At 46.2% G+C, this 16,747-nt stretch overlaps 1 protein-coding gene and 1 long non-coding RNA gene across 2 annotated transcripts in view; one reads left to right on the top strand and one right to left on the bottom strand.

Moving 5' to 3' along the window:
• The window catches only part of ACTL6A (actin like 6A), a 528,174-nt gene that overhangs the window by 146,398 nt on the left and 365,029 nt on the right, over positions 1–16,747 (top strand). The window lies entirely within an intron of this gene.
• On the bottom strand, positions 1,998–3,333 carry LOC138493253 (uncharacterized). Its single transcript, XR_011276331.1, has 3 exons — positions 3,108–3,333; positions 2,417–2,493; positions 1,998–2,327 (listed from the first exon to the last, which is right to left on the bottom strand). It is a non-coding gene; the product is annotated as an uncharacterized lncRNA (long non-coding RNA).

Raw genomic sequence — 16,747 nt, 5'->3', positions numbered from 1 at the left:
CGCTACCATGGTTTATCGAAGGATATGGCTCTGGTGTGTTTGACAAGGTTGTAAGAGATAGTGCAGGCAGCTGTGCCTCTTGTAGGTGGGATTGTGCGTACTGAAATTACTACTTGTATGTGGCTGAGCTCCGGCGTCACATTTTCTTGGTGGCTGCGCGGGCGAAATAGTGCTTGTGCTGCAGTGTGCGGTGATGGTATGTGTCTGAAAAGTTTGCTATGATGGCGCAATGTTTTGTAGGAGGACAATCCGGTGACGAAAGGGGTTGAAGAACATAGTGTATGGCATTAGGTGGGTGCAAAAAGGGATGGAAAGGGGGCGCGAGTCACAAGCGCTTTGTGTGAGAAATGTGAGCTGAAGAGGAGGGTGGTATTCGCGTACAGTATGGCAATGGGCGGCTACATGAGTAGTAAAGAAAGTTGTGTGGAGATTGTGGGGAGCCTTAGGTATAGCATGGCAGTTGAGGGGGCGATGTGTTTATGCGAAGTGGTGGGAAGCACATTCTGAAAAGGGCAGTGCATTGCAGAAGACAATAGCATTTACTCATAGGGTGCACCATGGTGTGCTATGAGAGGTGTGTCTGTAGTCCCTTTGATGCATGGCTGCAGCTCCAGGAGAGGAAAATGTGACGAGTGCCTAAAGAGTTATGTCTAGTGATTGAAAGTAGGTGAGGCATTATTGGTTTGTGTGTGGTTGTATGGGTGTGGTGATTGGTGGAAGCATGTACAGTTGTACATGTGTGTGGGTGGAGATGTTCAATGAGCAGTCCTGCAGTGTGTCCACTGCATGTAGTATTGGGCCTTCATCACAGGGAGCACAACATAATGTAGCCATGCAGTTGTCAGTCGGCATGCATTTCAAGTAGGTGAGGTGCACATAACGGTTGTACGGTACATTGAACACTTGGTTGAACAGCACAAGTGAGGTGCTATGCGTACATTTGCATGTGGTACTCAGCATAGCCCCCGTTGAACAATGGGGCGGCAGATCACTGCAATTGCGTTTTCTATGGGTAGGCCCTTTTTAATAGCCTTCCTTGACAAAGTATTTGAACACATTGGCCCTTGAAAGGAACTTAACAGGCACGTTGTTGGTTTCTGTGCGGTTGTATGGGTGTGGTGATTGGTGGAAGCGCGTACAGTTGTACATGTGTGTGAGTGGAGATGTTCCAGTGAGCAGTTGTGCAGTGGGTCCACTGTGTTTAACAGTGGCATACTGTACATGTTGTTATGGTGGTACTGCTTCTTATATGTGGTTGAGAAGTGTGCATTGTGCAGAGTAGTAAGTGCCGCAGTTGGCAACCCAGCTTTGATTGTGTGGGAAGATGAATGCTCTCGCTTTAGTAGGGTGCAGCCCTTGTGGTCTTTTGACCACCGCACGTGCCACAATCTGTGATTGTTAGCATGCTGCCTAATAGGTATGTGACTGTCAGAATTATCCAACGAGGTACTGTGGTAGTGGTTCGCAGGAAGAGGCGGTGAAAATGTTGTGCATTGTACAGTGTGTAGTGAGGATGGCTCACATGGTCGAAATGCATTGTGTGGCTATTCAGTGATGCCTTTGTGATAGATCTGCTCAAGTGCACCATGAAAAGAAACCTTTCTCACAATTTCTGCTTGGAAGGACTGGACGCATTGTGCAACGCTGTGCTCGAGCGCCCTTTTGCTGATATGTATGCAGTGTGTCCAAAACTTGGCCACTTTTGGTACAGCAGATATTGTTATCCACTACGGCGGCATGCACATGTGTTACGTGGGTTGCGAACGTTTGTTTCGTCGAGTGACGAGCTTTCCAAATTAATTGAAGTGTTTTTTTTTCCCACTGCGAAGGTGCTTTTCACAACCATACAACCACGAGGAGAATCGGACAGTGCTCCTGGATGTTCCTCTTGCATAAGAGCGAGAGAAGAGGAGTCAGATGCTACACACAGGTAAGGTTTGCAGCAAAGGACTAGGTTTAACAAATACTAGTCACGAGCCATGGTCAGACAAAAAGAGCAAGGTGTATATAATATTTATTTTAGAACACATTTACAAGTTTGTAGGCCACTTAATCACACTGGGCCTTAAAAAAGACATACATGAGGGCAAAAATATACAATATTTTAAACTATGCATTGTAGTGAGGGTTAGTAACAAAACTCTTTGTGCAAAAATTCTGTACTACTTAAAGATAATAGTACGCCATTATTGTCGACACATTTTGTAGTTGGTGTTTCTGGTTCGGTAAAAACATGACCCTCAGCAGGTGTTGTCTTGTCAGTTTGCCTGAAGGGACCGAACGGTCATCAGGACGAGGATGTTTGAGGATCGGGTACCAGACAGTACCTGTAGAAATGGATGACATGGCGTGTGTTACTGGTGAATGACAAAGGGGTTAATGATTAAAAATGGTTGGCTGCAAATCAAGGACCTACCTTGAATTTGTCTTTTAAACTCAAATGGATGGCTGCCGTGCTTGATACTGGCAAGGGTTTGAGTAGTTCTTTGTTGTCTAGAAGAAAGGGGGTAATTGATTACCTTTTAATGTCTGTGGAATGTATCTAGTTACAATAGAGCGATTTGGTAAAGGGTTAATGGCTGCAACCAGGCGAAAAGAAGAGTAGTGAGGCTTTTCTGCGATGCACGCAGTACATATGATCAGGGTCCCCTGAGAAGTTAATAGATGGGTTTAAGTCATTGTTACTTAGACTTAAAGAAACTGCTGAAATAGTGCCATTAATGAGACATTATCTAGCGTGATCCCAGTGGCTAATTTATGCGTTTTAATAGCAAGGAAAACAGTGTGCGAGTGCTTTTTGCAGGTAAGTAGCTTCAGTGTTCGAGATGGCAAAGTGAGAACAACATGCGCGTGATTAGTTGGCGATTGTAGCACGAAGAGTAAGCTGTGCAGAACACGTGTGTTCTAAAGCTGCGTTTGCTATTGCCATCGGTGAGGCATTAAGAATATAATGCGCACGTACTGGGTTGGCTAAATTGCACTGAAAAGATATGCTAAGTGCATGCTTAGTCGGCTTGTGACTTGGTGTTGACATAAGTGGGGCGATTTCCTAGGAGCGTTAGCAGAGGTCACATTAGAACTCTGCGAGAGAAAAGATTGCAGTTTACCTTATATCAAAGAGGTTGTAGAGCTGTAGCGATGTCGGCTACTCTGTTAGTGTTTGTGTTGCGCGCATGCGTAGCGCGTTTACTTAATTTGGCGAAATTTGAATAGTTGGAACTTTATTGTGCCTACGCGAGTGGCCATGGTTCTATTGATGGAATAATGGGCAAAGGGCTTGTTACGTCAGGCATGGAGCTCGAGAAAGCGAGAGAGTGCGGTGCTAGTAGACATGTGTGGCTTTGTATGTCAGTCATGCAAACACAAATACTGTACAATAGTGGAAGAATGCAAGAAAAATACACATTTGTCTGTTATGGTGCGTTAAGTTACAAGACAACTGGAGGGTACATCTCTTGTTGTGTAGCTGGTTTCATTGACCTGTGGCATTTTTTGTAGTCGTAGTGGCAAGGTTGGATTTGACCACAAGATGGGGCTTTGTCCAGCTTAATGTAGTATTGGAACACACAATTTCATAACGACCAGAATTGTTGATCACATTTCTCGCATACTGGGGCGTTATACGGCCTCATATGAATCAACAGATTGCTTTAATATAATTGCAAGACCATGTGGTAAATGTAAAAGTCCTTTTGGCATGGCAAATATTTGTTAAGATGAGCCATATTTTTGTTTCTAATTTTTTTTGTTGAGGGATTGATCTAGTATAATATACACTTGTATAATACAAAGCACATTGTTACATCATACATGAGAAACCACACAATGTATAGGCTTGTCCGTTTTGACGTCATTGGTATTTACAATAGCACAGTTATTGTAGTCTGCTTGTAACTTAGTTACAGTATGTGTTATCACAAAGTGGGCTGATCTCATTTTTACATAAGTAAAGACTTTCTGGGTATCAATTATACCTATTGGATGTAGCTGAATATCACAAAGCAAACGCGGTTTTCTACTTAAAGTCAAAATATGGTACACTTAAGTTTTCGAGAGCTGTATTCGTATTTGGAGAGAAACTATGCATATTTTTGTCATTGGTATTAAGACACAACACCTGCTGAGGGTCATGTTTTTACCGAAACAGAAACGCCAACTACAAAAAGTGTCGACAATAATGGCGTACTATTATCTTTAAGTAGTACAGAATTTTTGCACAGAGTATTGTTACCAACCCTCACTACAATGCATAGTTTAACATATCATTGTGTATTTTTGCCCTCATGGGCGCATGTATGTCTTTTTTAAGGCCCATTGTGATTAAGCGGCCTGCCAACTTTTAGATGTTTGTAAAAAAAATATTATATACACCTTGCTCTTTGCGTGACCATGGCTTGTGACTAGTATTTGTTAAACCTAGTCCTTTTTTGCAACCCTTACCTCTGTCTTTAAATAGGGGTAGCTTCCGACTTCCCTTCTCTCTTATGTGACATACCCTCTCGAGTCAGGCCCCCTTTAAACAAAAAAAGGACCCGCTTTGCCCCCCCCCCCCATTTCTTGTTCCTTTTGCATGCCATTGGTGGAATTGCTTGTGCCTATGTACTTGTATCCAATGGGGTAGTGGAAAGGAAAGATGGACTGCTCCTGCTTTACTGGGATGTGGTCCTTGCAGTGTTTTGAGCACCGCACGTGCCACATTCTGCCCTTCTCAACATGCTGGCCAATAGCCATGGGACTGTCGGGATTACTTAATGAGGTACTGTGAGTGTGCTTCACAGGAAGGGGCGGTGATTATGTTGTCCATTATGTAGTGCATAGTGATGTTCGCTGACATGGCGAAACGCATTGTGTGGACTTTGGGAGATGCCTTCGCTATAGATCTGCATAAGTATGCCCGCGAAAGAAAACTTGCTGGCAATTTTGCATTGGAAGGAGTAGACTCATTGTGGAATGCAGTGTACGAGCCCCGTTTCGCCGACATGCACGCACTTTTGAAAGACTTGGCCACTTTTGGTAGAGCAGATGTTGTCGTGATCCACTATGGCGGTATGCATATGGGTAAAGCGCATTGTGAAGGTTTGTTTTGTCGACTGAGGAGGTTGGTGAATCTAGTGAAGTGGCTTTTTCCTACTGCAAAGGTGCTTTTCTCATCTATCACTCCACGCACAGTATGGGAGAGTGCTCCTGGATGTTCAGAGCCCGACGCAGGAAGGTGTCTCATTAACAGAAGCATGAACAGTTTTGTGTCCGGTGCTGGAATGTTCTTCTGCAACAATGACCTCATTGGTTGTGGGAATGAGGAGTTATTTCAAGAAAATGGCATTTCATTGTCGCCCACTGGCAATGCTGTGTTTGCCCGTCTACACGAAGCAGTGAAGAATTTACTAGAAGAATGTCCGCACAAGATAACAGAAAAGCAAAGACTATCTGAAGGGAAATGTGTTTTGCAGGAAACATCCAATAAAAAATAAATCCATTCTTGAGAGCCACCTCCTACATCGACCTTCCTGTACCCTGGTTGGAAGTTCTTCCCACACCGCTGCACGCAGTTCTAAAGCCACATCCGGGAACTTTGAGGATGGCGGTCATGGAAATGGGACTGTATAGCCACAGGGATTGCGGGACGGCGTTTGTGGCTGTGGTGTGTACACAGAGCCCTGTTGTACAGAAGTAAAACTGTGAAATGGAGAGCTCTTCATAGTGATTGGTGGAAGCGTGGGCAACTTTTCACCACTACGGAATAACCTTGTGCTGTACAGAGCAGAATGGAAAGGGAAGAAGGAATGTCAACCAGGCCTTCGCCGTGCTTGGGTACACGCACGTGTGTATGCTCCCTTTTTCTGGAAGTTGCCAATGACCCTGCTAGAATGGGGCCTGTCGGTGCTGCGGGTGTGGGTGCCACCAAGGCTCGTTTATAATTGTTGCCGCTAGTATGCATACTTAAGCACAGTGATATAGCTGGTTGTAGTTGCAGACGCACTGTAGGTGAGCAGGAGTGGTGCACCATAACTTGCAGGGCAAAGTTGTGCCATACTGCGCTGCTCAGAAAAGGCGCAAATACAGTACTTCTACAGTGTGTATTTTGGATGGATTGTTGTGCACATTTCTCACCCGGAAAGCAGCTGCACATTGTTCGCATGCATGCATGTGCAATGGGACATAGGGATGTGTTTGTAAGCCTGCCCTTTCCAAAAAATACTACGTACATTGCTGAACCCTATGCTTTGCCACTGTCGGACAGTCAGTCCGCCTCTTGTTCCCACAATAAGAGCCGACACGCACCGTTGGTGTGTTCGGCTGGTCATGTTGGCACTGTTGTCGTGACGCAGGTTGAAAGGCACCTCCGGGGGCTTTGAGAGTGGGGACTATGCAAATGGGACTGTACAGCCACAGGGGTTGTGCAAGTACGTTTGTGGCTGCAGTGTGGACGCAGAGGCCTGTTGTAAACAACGAATACTGTGACATGTTGGTGATGGGAGTGTGTCCAACTTTGTACTCTTACGCAATGTGGATGTGCTGCAAAGAAGACACTGCAGAGGGAACAAATAATGTTTCACCTTTATGTCGCCGTCCTTTGATGAACGCACGTGCATGTACTCCCTTTTTCTGGAACCGACCTATGCCATTGGGACAATGGGAATTGTTGCTGCTGCGGGGTGACAGGAAGGGACGTTCATAATTGTCGCCACTACTGTGTGTACTCCGCCACAGTTGAATAGTTGCTGGTAGTGGCAGACGCACTGTGGCACAGCACATTTGCAAATTTCACCATTGCCAAAAGTGAAATACACCCATTTACTTATAGAAATGGTTTTAAGACAGTGTTTTACCCTGCCTACCTAGGCCTGCCTCATGTCTTTGTGACACTGTGCTCATGAACGTTTGCAGGCCTCCAGCAGTTTTTGTACTGTATGGAGTGTGACAGATTGTGTAGGCAAGTGCGTGATATTGTATTGAAGTGCCTAATGGACAGATCCCCACCAGTGTGTATGTAACTTGTGCGGTGTCTGTGACTGTGTCGGAAAGTCAGTGATGTGTTATTTAGGCCTGTATCCACCTTGCACAAAGACGCAAAGTGCACTTGTTCCTTGTGACATCACATTGCGTGTGTGGGAAACTGAGTGATGTACTCTGTTGACCTGTGGTAAATTGCAACTGTTTGATGCTTGTACTTTGTTTCCTTGTTACTGTCCCCTCTGATTTCTGCATTCTTCAATGTGGAGGTTTTCCAATTAGTACATGTACTGTAATACGCAATATGTATTACAGCCCTTGAAAGAAAGATTGCAGGAGCTGAAACCAGCTCCTTGTTAGCCAGCATTCACCAGTGATGAGAAGGTAACAGTGGGCAAGGAGGAGGTAGTGACTGCGGCTCTGCAAATGTTGCTTCCAGAAAAGAAGGGACCTCATTTTGTTATTGAACACCCCTTACACTTAAATTGTCATGTACACATGTTCTAATGTTAAATTACAGATTGTTCCAAATTGCCATACGTGTGCTTGTTTGGCAGTAGTTGGTGTGCGAGTGCAATGTTGCACCTGCTAACGGTTGGGTGTGAACCTAGGCAGGCCGTTCTCTGCTACCAGTCGCACTTTCTTTGGTAGCAGCTCCCCTGATTTTGGAACCTTGTATTGTATGTTTGCTCATAGTTTGGTCCCATTTATTTTGCTGCTTACTTATTTCAATGTAACATTACGGTTTGTAACACCAAGTGCACTTGTGTTTTCTGAAAAAAGTAGCCTTTTTGAGGCCTCTTTAAAACATCTGTTTGATGTGAAGCTATAGTTTAGTATTGATATATTTTATTTATATCGCGCTATTACACAGGTGTTTCAGAGCGCGACCAGACAAAGGGAGGGGAACAGGGGAGAAACAAAAACAACGATCTTACTAGGCCCAGTGACATTGAGAACGCACAAGTGCATGGGGAAGGGAAAAAGGGGGAAGTGCAGAGCATAGGAGAGAAACAAAATAAATAGTAAGTACATAAATAATTAAATGGAGTGTTAGCAGTGGTAGTGCAGCCTGTAAGAGCCTGAGGGAGTTGGAGGTAGAGGAGCGAAGGGCTCGAGAGGGGAGGTATTTACGGAGGGATAGTTGAAGGTATTTTGGACCCAGGCCCCAGAAAGCCTTGTGGACAATGCAAAGGGTTTTAAATTTAATCTCTGCATCCACTGGGAGCCAACGAAGGGATTTCAGAGCTGGAGATACGATCCCAGGGCTTGAGGCCAAGGACGAGTCTCGCAGTCCTGTTCTGAATTAGTTGTAAAGGGCGGAGAGTAGAGGCAGGTAGATTTAGAAAGAGGTTGTTACAGTAGTCCAACTTGGAGAGAATCAGAGCTTGGGAGACAGTGAGCTTCTGAGGGAAAGTGAGGAAAGGAAGAGTACCTCTAAGGAGTTGCAATAAGAAGTTAGATTTTTTTGAGACATCAGAGATGTGTGGGGAGAAGGAAAGTGTGGAGTCAAAGATGACCCCGAGGTTCTTAGCTTTGCAGGTAGGGGCAGGAGGTGGGCCAAGGGAGGCTGGCCAGAGAGTGAGGGGAAAGGTTGGAGAGGGTGTACCAATGAGTAGGATCTCAGTCTTGTTGGCATTTAAACAGAGATCGTTGGTGGCACGCCAATTTTGAATGGCGATGAGACAGTCAGAGATGAGGGAAGGAGAGGAGGTGGCTGAAAGGAGCCTGAAAATGAGTTGGGTGTCATCAGCATAGCACTGGAAATTTGTGCAAAAAATGGAAATGCAGTATGCAAGAGTTGCCAGGTATTGTTTGAAAAGCCAGGGTGAGAGGTTAGACCCCTAGGGAACACCACAGGTAGAGAGGGAGATAGAAGATAGGAAGGACCCAAGTTGTACCTGGGAGGGTTGATCAGAGAGAAAAGAGGTCAGCCAGGCCAGAGCCTGATCTGTGATACCCAGGTTGTCACAGAGACGATTGAGCAGGGTGGTATGGTTGACTGTGTCGAAAGCAGGGGAGAGATCAAGTAGGATGAGGACAGAGGGAATGTTAGAGTCCAGGTTGGAGAGCAGGTCTTCACGGATGTTCAGGAGAGCAGTTTACGTGCTTCTGGCTGATCTGAAGCCAGATTGGTGGTCGTGGAGAGAGCCAACGGAGTCAGAATGAAAGTTAAGCTGAGATGGCAAGATTTTCCAGGAGCTTACCCAAAAAGGGAGTTATGGTAATTGGGCGATAGTTAGCCGGTCAAGAAGGATCAGCTGTGGGTTTCTTGAGGAGAGGATGCACAAGGGAGTGCTTCAGAGGGGAGGGGAAAGACCCAGAGGCAAAGGAGAGGTTGCAGAAATCGGCAAGGGCCGGAGCAAGGGTATCTATGTGGTCCTTAATGGTTTTAGAGGAACAGGGATGGACCTGTTTTGATGAGGCTTTCATGGATCGGACTTGTCTTGCGACCTCATCGGGGGAGAAAAGAGGAAAGGAGGAGAAAGAGGGAGGGTGGTTTGCTGAGGGTGGGGTCAGCAAGCAGAGAAGCAGGGAGAGGAGTGGGAGAGGAGGAGAGTGGACAAGATGTCCTGGGTTTTCGAGACGGTGTGTAGCCAGGGCATTACAAAGAGCCTGAGAGGCGAGAAGAGGGGTGGCTACTGCAGCAGGGTTGGCCAGCTCCTTGCAGATTTTAAAGAGTTCGGCCGAGTTGTTAGATGCCGCAGAGACACTGGCTTGAATGTGGACTCGCTTCTTAGTGCATACAGAGAGTCGGTATTGCCTTTGGAGCAGGCGGCAGGCCAGTTTGTCAGAGGATGAGCAAGAAACCCGCCATTTCCTCTCGGCCGCCCTAGACTTGCGTTTAAGTGTAGCTAGGTCAGTCATACCAAGAATTGCACTTGACTTTGGGCTTCAAACGGATCCTCATGACAGGGGCAAGAACCTCAAGAGTGGCAGAGATAGGAGTAGAGCAGAGACAGTGCTGTGTCTGGGTGTGAATCAGCCCGGGGTGAAGGAGGGGGTGAGAAGGTGGCAGCGAAAGCCTCGACTGACGCACGCTTCATGGGCCGGATGTCCGAGAAGGTGGGGGGCAATCTTGGGGTGGGCTTGGCTTGCGGGGAGGAGATGGAAAGATGAGAGGAGAGGAGGCAGTGATCACTCCAGGAGAGAGGAGTGGTGAGGGGAGTAGATACAGGGAGGCCAGAGGAGATCAGGACATCAAGTGTGTATCCAGCAGAGTGAGTCGGGCCAGAGGGGAGGATAGAGAGGGAGAGTGAATCGCAGAGGTCGCAAAAAAGCGAAGATGAGGAACAGGGAGAATCAAGATGGATGTTGAGGTCACCAAGGAGAAGGAGTTGAGGTAGACGCCAGGAGGGCGGAGGAGAGGTCTGCCCACTCGGAGAGAAAAGAGGTGATTTGACCAGGGGGCCGGTAGAGTAGCAACTGTGAGAGTAACTAGGAGAGAGACAAAGCCTACAGACAAGGCATTCGAAAGAGGAGTAGGTCTGAGTGGGGATGATGAAGGCAGCAATCCACTCAGGGAAGATCAAGGCTACACCACCACCGGGCCGGGTGGATCTGGGGGCGGAGAGGATCTTGTAGCCGTCAGGGAGGAGAGTGTCAAAGCTTATGACAGAGCTGGCTGTGAACCATGTCTCGGTAAGACCAAGGACATAAAGGTCAAGTTCTTCTAGGAGGAGGCAGATGTCAGAGGAATGTTTGACAGCAGAGCAGGAGTTTAGGGTGGCGAGATGAAGAAGATTGCCAGGCTTAAAGACCTTCCGGGGGTGGTGGGGGTACAAATCGGAGGTACACCCTGCGGAGGAGTGGAGGGAGCATGAGATGGGGAAAAGGGCAAAGTAGCCAGGGGAGGGGAGTAGGGTTCAGCTGGAGATGAAAGGAAGTTGATGAGGCGAGCGAATCGCCTATTTAAAAAGTTACTGCACTTACCTACTGACTACACTATTATGACTTTGTTTACTTGCTTGTCTTTACTCACTGACATGTGGTTTGATTTACCAAGACATATTAAAATGGTTCATTCGTACTGAAGTAGTACATATGCTGTGATGTCCTACATTGTTCACCAGGTTTCATGCATTTGTCAAAAGTCGAAAGTGACTGGTTGATTATATTGCTGTTATTCATGTTTTAAGAGACAATTGTGCTGCCCTGAGGAAGACACTGGTGACAGTAGGTACACATCACTCATTTGGTACTTTTCTTTATCATGATGGGTCGCAGAATATGGGATGGAGCACCCCAGGTACTTGGTTATTGTGATCTCTTGAAGCCCATATGCCAACTTAGGCCATTTGTTGTGATTTCATAAGGTGAGAGTCCACATGCTACAATGTACTCTGATGTTATGTGGTCATTTGATGGGGTGAAGTTGATGTGTCATCATTTGGCGTTGTGATCAGTAAGGCAGGTACGACTGTTGAAAAGTGGACATCCCTACACATGTTTGGGTACACAGTGTTGGCATGTATGCTTTTGGACGACTGTCGGCTGGACTCTTTGTGGCGAACAGCATTGTCCATGTGCGTGGGTGTACTATGTATACCGTTGCCAATTTTTTACAGAGTAATAGTGCGCCACACGTCTGTCGACCATTGTGGTAGGATGCTAGCTGTTTGTAGGGTACTGGAGGTGGGATGTTTATTTGCATACCTATCTGTACGATGCGGGTGGACGCCTACACCACATCAACATTCCTTTGCATATGCTGCACAGTGCGGTTGCGACGAGGACAGAGGCACACATATACATGCTTGCACTTGGAGTACGTACAAACGTCTGTTCCCACACGCATTGGTAGGTGGTGAGGAACATGCGGCCATGCACAGCCTGCTGTTGTCGTACGGATGCGTTCATTGTAATTGTGGTTATTATGTAGGACACTTACCTTTTGTTTACTTGGAAGCATTGGAAGGAGGACTGTGTGCTGCTGAGTCTGAACGCAATTTCAGGAAAAACAGCATACCACCCAAACACTTAGGAACACTATTATTAATTTGCACTTTTGGACATTCGTGCACACCATTACTAGAAGGGAAGGGGTAGCACAATTGCATACTTACCGTGGGGACATGGGATGTGCAAAACTTCGTTGTTAGGGAAGGAATAGATTGCTGTGCCATTGGCACGTCTCCCCTGACACTTTTTTCAGGGGATGCTGGACTCATACATGGGGAAGCGGTATATGTGCAGGTGTACCACAGCCACTTCATTTTGTCCGAAACATTTGTTTGTGCGGAACTTGTAAGGGGGCTCAATTGTTGGTCATTTTTTTTACTTTGCTTTCCGGCCTGTCTATTTTGGTATTTGCACACTTTGTTTCCTTTCCTATGAGTGAATGATGTTGTGCAAGGGTTGCGCCTTCTACTGCCTTGCTTTCCTTTCCAATATGTTTTGTTACAGAAAACAGAATGTCTTTGCTGTACATGCAGGAATATATAGTCCATAATGTATGTTTCACAGTACAGTGCGTACCAATGGGGTTACTGTAGGAAGTCTTTCTGTTGTGAGGGAAGTTTTCTGCAACTAGAAGGTGCCTGTCATTGGTGCGTTTAAAAAAACACGTTATACATATGTATTATTGCATACTGAAACGCATGTGCAATCATTGGACACAGTTTTGCTTCCGTACTACATTGTACCGCCGTTTTGCTCTAAGCTTTTGCGGTTTTTACTCTGTCCGTTAGTTTTGTTCCCATGTACAGTAGCAGTGCGGTACGATTGGTGAAGGCAGACGTTATTACTGTTAATGCATTCCCTTATGGTATACTCCTGTGTGGTTTGTATGTACGCAATTTGTACACCTACTCCATTTTCGCTTGCCATTCTTTGCCATGCTGCTGTTGTAATACATTTTTCCTGTTTAGTGATTGACACCACTATATAAGAGAACAGGCGCCTTTCTGAGCAGGTTGGATGCCACACAATGTGCGCAACCAGACACATAGTCTGTGACTGCTGTGGCCGTTACCATGCTGCCAGCTCTTTTACTGTGTTGGAGAGAGCTTCTTTACAAACCAAGGTTATCCTGCTAAAAACCAATGAAATTCACTGGCAAAAAACATTGTTAAAGGAACGTTATGGTTAAGTTGCACTAGCAAAAACCCATGCAATTCAGTGCACAAACATTGTTACAGGGATGTTATGATTACAGGTAAAACCGAAAACCCCCCGAAATTCGCAAGTTATGGTAAGGTAAGCAACTATAACTCGCGCCACCAGTGTGCTCTGCAAGGACTAACACCCATGACATCAAAGATGCCATCACAAATCTCATTCATGACATCACTGATGACATCATATGTGTGGCTCTCTTTTTTGTTCACTGCCATACGTAGGCCAGGTGCTTTTCTTCACTAACAGTGCGTAAGTAACATTTCTAAAGGTTCTACCTTTGTGTACGGCACCCTTCTCATATGTTCTTACACTACTTTCCTTAGGGTACTCATATGATGTCATACATATACATATAGGGGAGGAAAAAGCATAAAATACAGCAAGCATATTTGTGCATGAAGATAATGACTTAGGAACAGTTTCTGGTAATAGTGCTCCTTTTTTGCTTACTTTAATTTCCCTGTATATGCTCCTATTGGTATGCATTGTGGTGTTTTTATGTTTTCTGTACAGAAGTGCAATTAAGTAGTTACTAAGAAAATGGTTGCTACTTGTTACATGATTGACAGTACCCACAACTGTATAACGAAAGCATTCATGATTTCACTGTCAAATGGGAACATTTTGAACATTACACTTCTATGCGGCATGGTGCAGGCTATGGCCTCGGTTCCACATGAGTTGCTTCATGTAGTGCACAGAAGTGTGTAATACTATGGTGTGTGTATAGCTGTGCATTGTGGAATGAACTACGTCTCTCATGGTAGTTCTTTCGATGATCGTTGATAGTTTTTTGCCACCATTACTATAAGAATCCCTTCTGGAGGCTACCCATGAAAACTAAATGCACTTGTGATGTCATCAGTGATGTCATGAATGAGATTTGTGATGCCATCTTTGATGTCATTGGTGTTATATATATATATATATATATATATATATATATATATATATTTTTTTTTTTTCTGAGGCTTGTGGAATCTCCTTAGATCACATGCTGTGCATAGGCCGACATCTAGTGGAAGCTGCAGAGTATTAGTTTTCGAAACTCGAAAAGGGACGTCGACGGGGCGTGCCAGTAATACTATCCCTAGTGTGACGTCCAATGTACCCATGATCCCTCACGCGTTGAGGTCCCTTAGATTGTTTTTTTTCCGCCATGCTAGATGGACGCGTATAGCGGAGTTCCTTTTGGCGATAAGCCATTGACTTTATACAATTACGATTTTCTATCCTTTCGACCGCCGTAACACCAAGCCGGGGAAAGAAAAAGAAAACCGCATGTCGGAGACCATCGCGATGGACCGTACGGCCTTGGAAGGCCGCCCGGGCCTTGGCCCAGAAAGTAGGGAGAGAGAGGGGGGAGGCCATTTTAGAATGCATATTCTCTCCTATATTTTGTTCGCCCAGCTGCCATTTCCATAACCCATAATTATGGAAAATACACCATTTTAAATTTTGCCCTAAGTGTAATCGCAAATTCCCCTGGGTCGATGTCTCCAGAGAGACCACGTTGAAACGACTTGTCGAGCGTGCAGGCTCTTCAAGCGTAAAACGTTGAAGGACCGCTCCACCAAACGCTGTGCCCACTACGCCAGGCAACTCGAAGCCATGGAGGTAGAGGGAGCCTTTAGCGATGGCAGCAACGCCGCACTTTTTCGGAAGGCGAGGGCATCGGAGTAGCTTAAGCTACTCAAGCGCAGACCCCCGACCCCGTAGGACAGGCCGGTGGCCATGTTGTGGGGACTACACCCGGCGGCAGCAGCTCTACAAAAGCACACACCACCAAGCACATAAGCCCCAGTCGAAATTCGACAGATGAGTCGACTACTCTACAACGTTCGACACCCCGTGAATGGTCCACCGAGTCCCGGTCCTCTGGGAAATCTAGATCAAGATCGCTACACGACAGGGTTCAACCGTTGAAAGACGGCAAAGGGGTTGCACGAAAAACTCCTTCCGAAGGCCGATCATCCACGGACGAAGCCTCGGCTCCCACCCAAAGTTCAACCGTTCGTCTGATAAAACGGCATGCCCCAAAAAGTCTAAACACTCCTCCGGGCCTCAGGGTGGGGAAAAACATTAAAAGTCCTCTAAAACCCTTCATAGGGACAAGAGCCCTCCTAGGTAGAAGACATCACAAAAGGGAATATTATCCAAGTCCATAGAGAAACCTAAGGACTCTAGACCAAAAATTATACCTCCCACTGATGAGGATTTCCCCCTCAACCTATTGTGATCCAAAGTTCAGAGGAATGGTCTTCACAAGATATTGATAGGGTTATGCGTAGAATGACCTTCATGGCTACTTTTTATGAAAAGAACCCAGATTACTTTCAAAGCTTCCACTCCACTCCTCCCACCTCAGCCCCTTCAGGCTCTCAATCCTCTGCCTTACCCTACCAACCCCCTTCTAAGAGGTCTCGCTCTAATGTCCCCTTACAAAGCACAGTTATATATCTATATGACCCCGAAATAGAAGACCAGGAGGATCTATCTTTTGTGGAAACATATGATAATCAACCCCTCCTCAATGAAGTTTTAGTTAAAGCGGCGGAACACTTCCAGATTGACACACAGGAGGTACAGGAGGATAGAGACTTCGCTGAACAAATGTTGGGGGACAAAAAGACAGTAGGTCAGTTTATCCCACTACTAAAATCGGTCCGACGCAGAATACAGCCTTCCCTAGAAGCACCCAATCTCACACAGGCCATTAACCCACGTGTGGAAAAACTATTCAGGCCTGCACCATCAGACCCCTTGTATATAAGAGGCCAGTTGAAACCAGACTCATTGGTTGTTACCACGACAAGAACGAGAGCAGGCACACGCCTTGCTTCCTCCTAGGCACCACCGGATAAGGAAAGCAAAAAGATGTATGCCATGGGCAGAAAGGTTGCTTCCTCTGCGGCCTATCAAACTAGAATAGCCAACAACGCTACACATTTGGCAAGTTATAACTGCCATATGTTGGAGGAAGTTTCTGCGTTACTTTAGTCCGCCCCGGAGCCACTTAAATCACAACTAGCTCAGGTGGCAGCAGATGGAAGGGCTGTGTCTACCTGTCTCGTCAAATCAAATTTCGATGCAGCTGACAATGCCGGAAGAGTAATTGAAGAGGGGACTATTATAAAGAGGCATGCATGGCTCCGCCAGTCAGGCTTTAGGCCAGCGACACAACCCACTCTAATAAACATGCCAGTGGAACCTAATGTGCTCTTCAGCAAGCCTGTGGAAGACTCACTTAAGACCGCAAAGGATGAGTATGACATTCTAAAATCTTTAGGTCAGATCACAAACAAGCCGCCTGGTCAAAGGGGTCGCAGTCATTTTTGCCGTTTTCGGGGCCAAAATTCCCAGAGGATCCAGCTACAATCAAGGCCAAGGTTCCTATGGGAATAGGACAAGCTTTCCAAGGCTATCCCCGAGGACAATGGAGAGGTTGTGGTGGTCGGGGCAGAGGCCCAGCTCGAGGTGGCACCCCACCTCAGAGCAAGTGACATTCCGCTCCAGGTACCCTCCCATGCATCTCCATTAGGAGGACGCATTTCCAACTTCACCCACGCATGGAAGGGCATCGCCTCGGACAGATGGGTGCTGTCCACGGTAGTAGGGGGCTACTGCATAGAACTACTTCAACGTCCTCACGACCACCCCCCACGACAAAGTC

This window comes from Ambystoma mexicanum, chromosome 10 (assembly GCF_040938575.1).
Source record: "Ambystoma mexicanum isolate Mex_15411 chromosome 10, UKY_AmexF1_1, whole genome shotgun sequence".
Classification (NCBI taxonomy): Eukaryota; Metazoa; Chordata; class Amphibia; order Caudata; family Ambystomatidae; genus Ambystoma; species Ambystoma mexicanum.
This window is presented reverse-complemented; position numbering and strand designations above follow the sequence as displayed.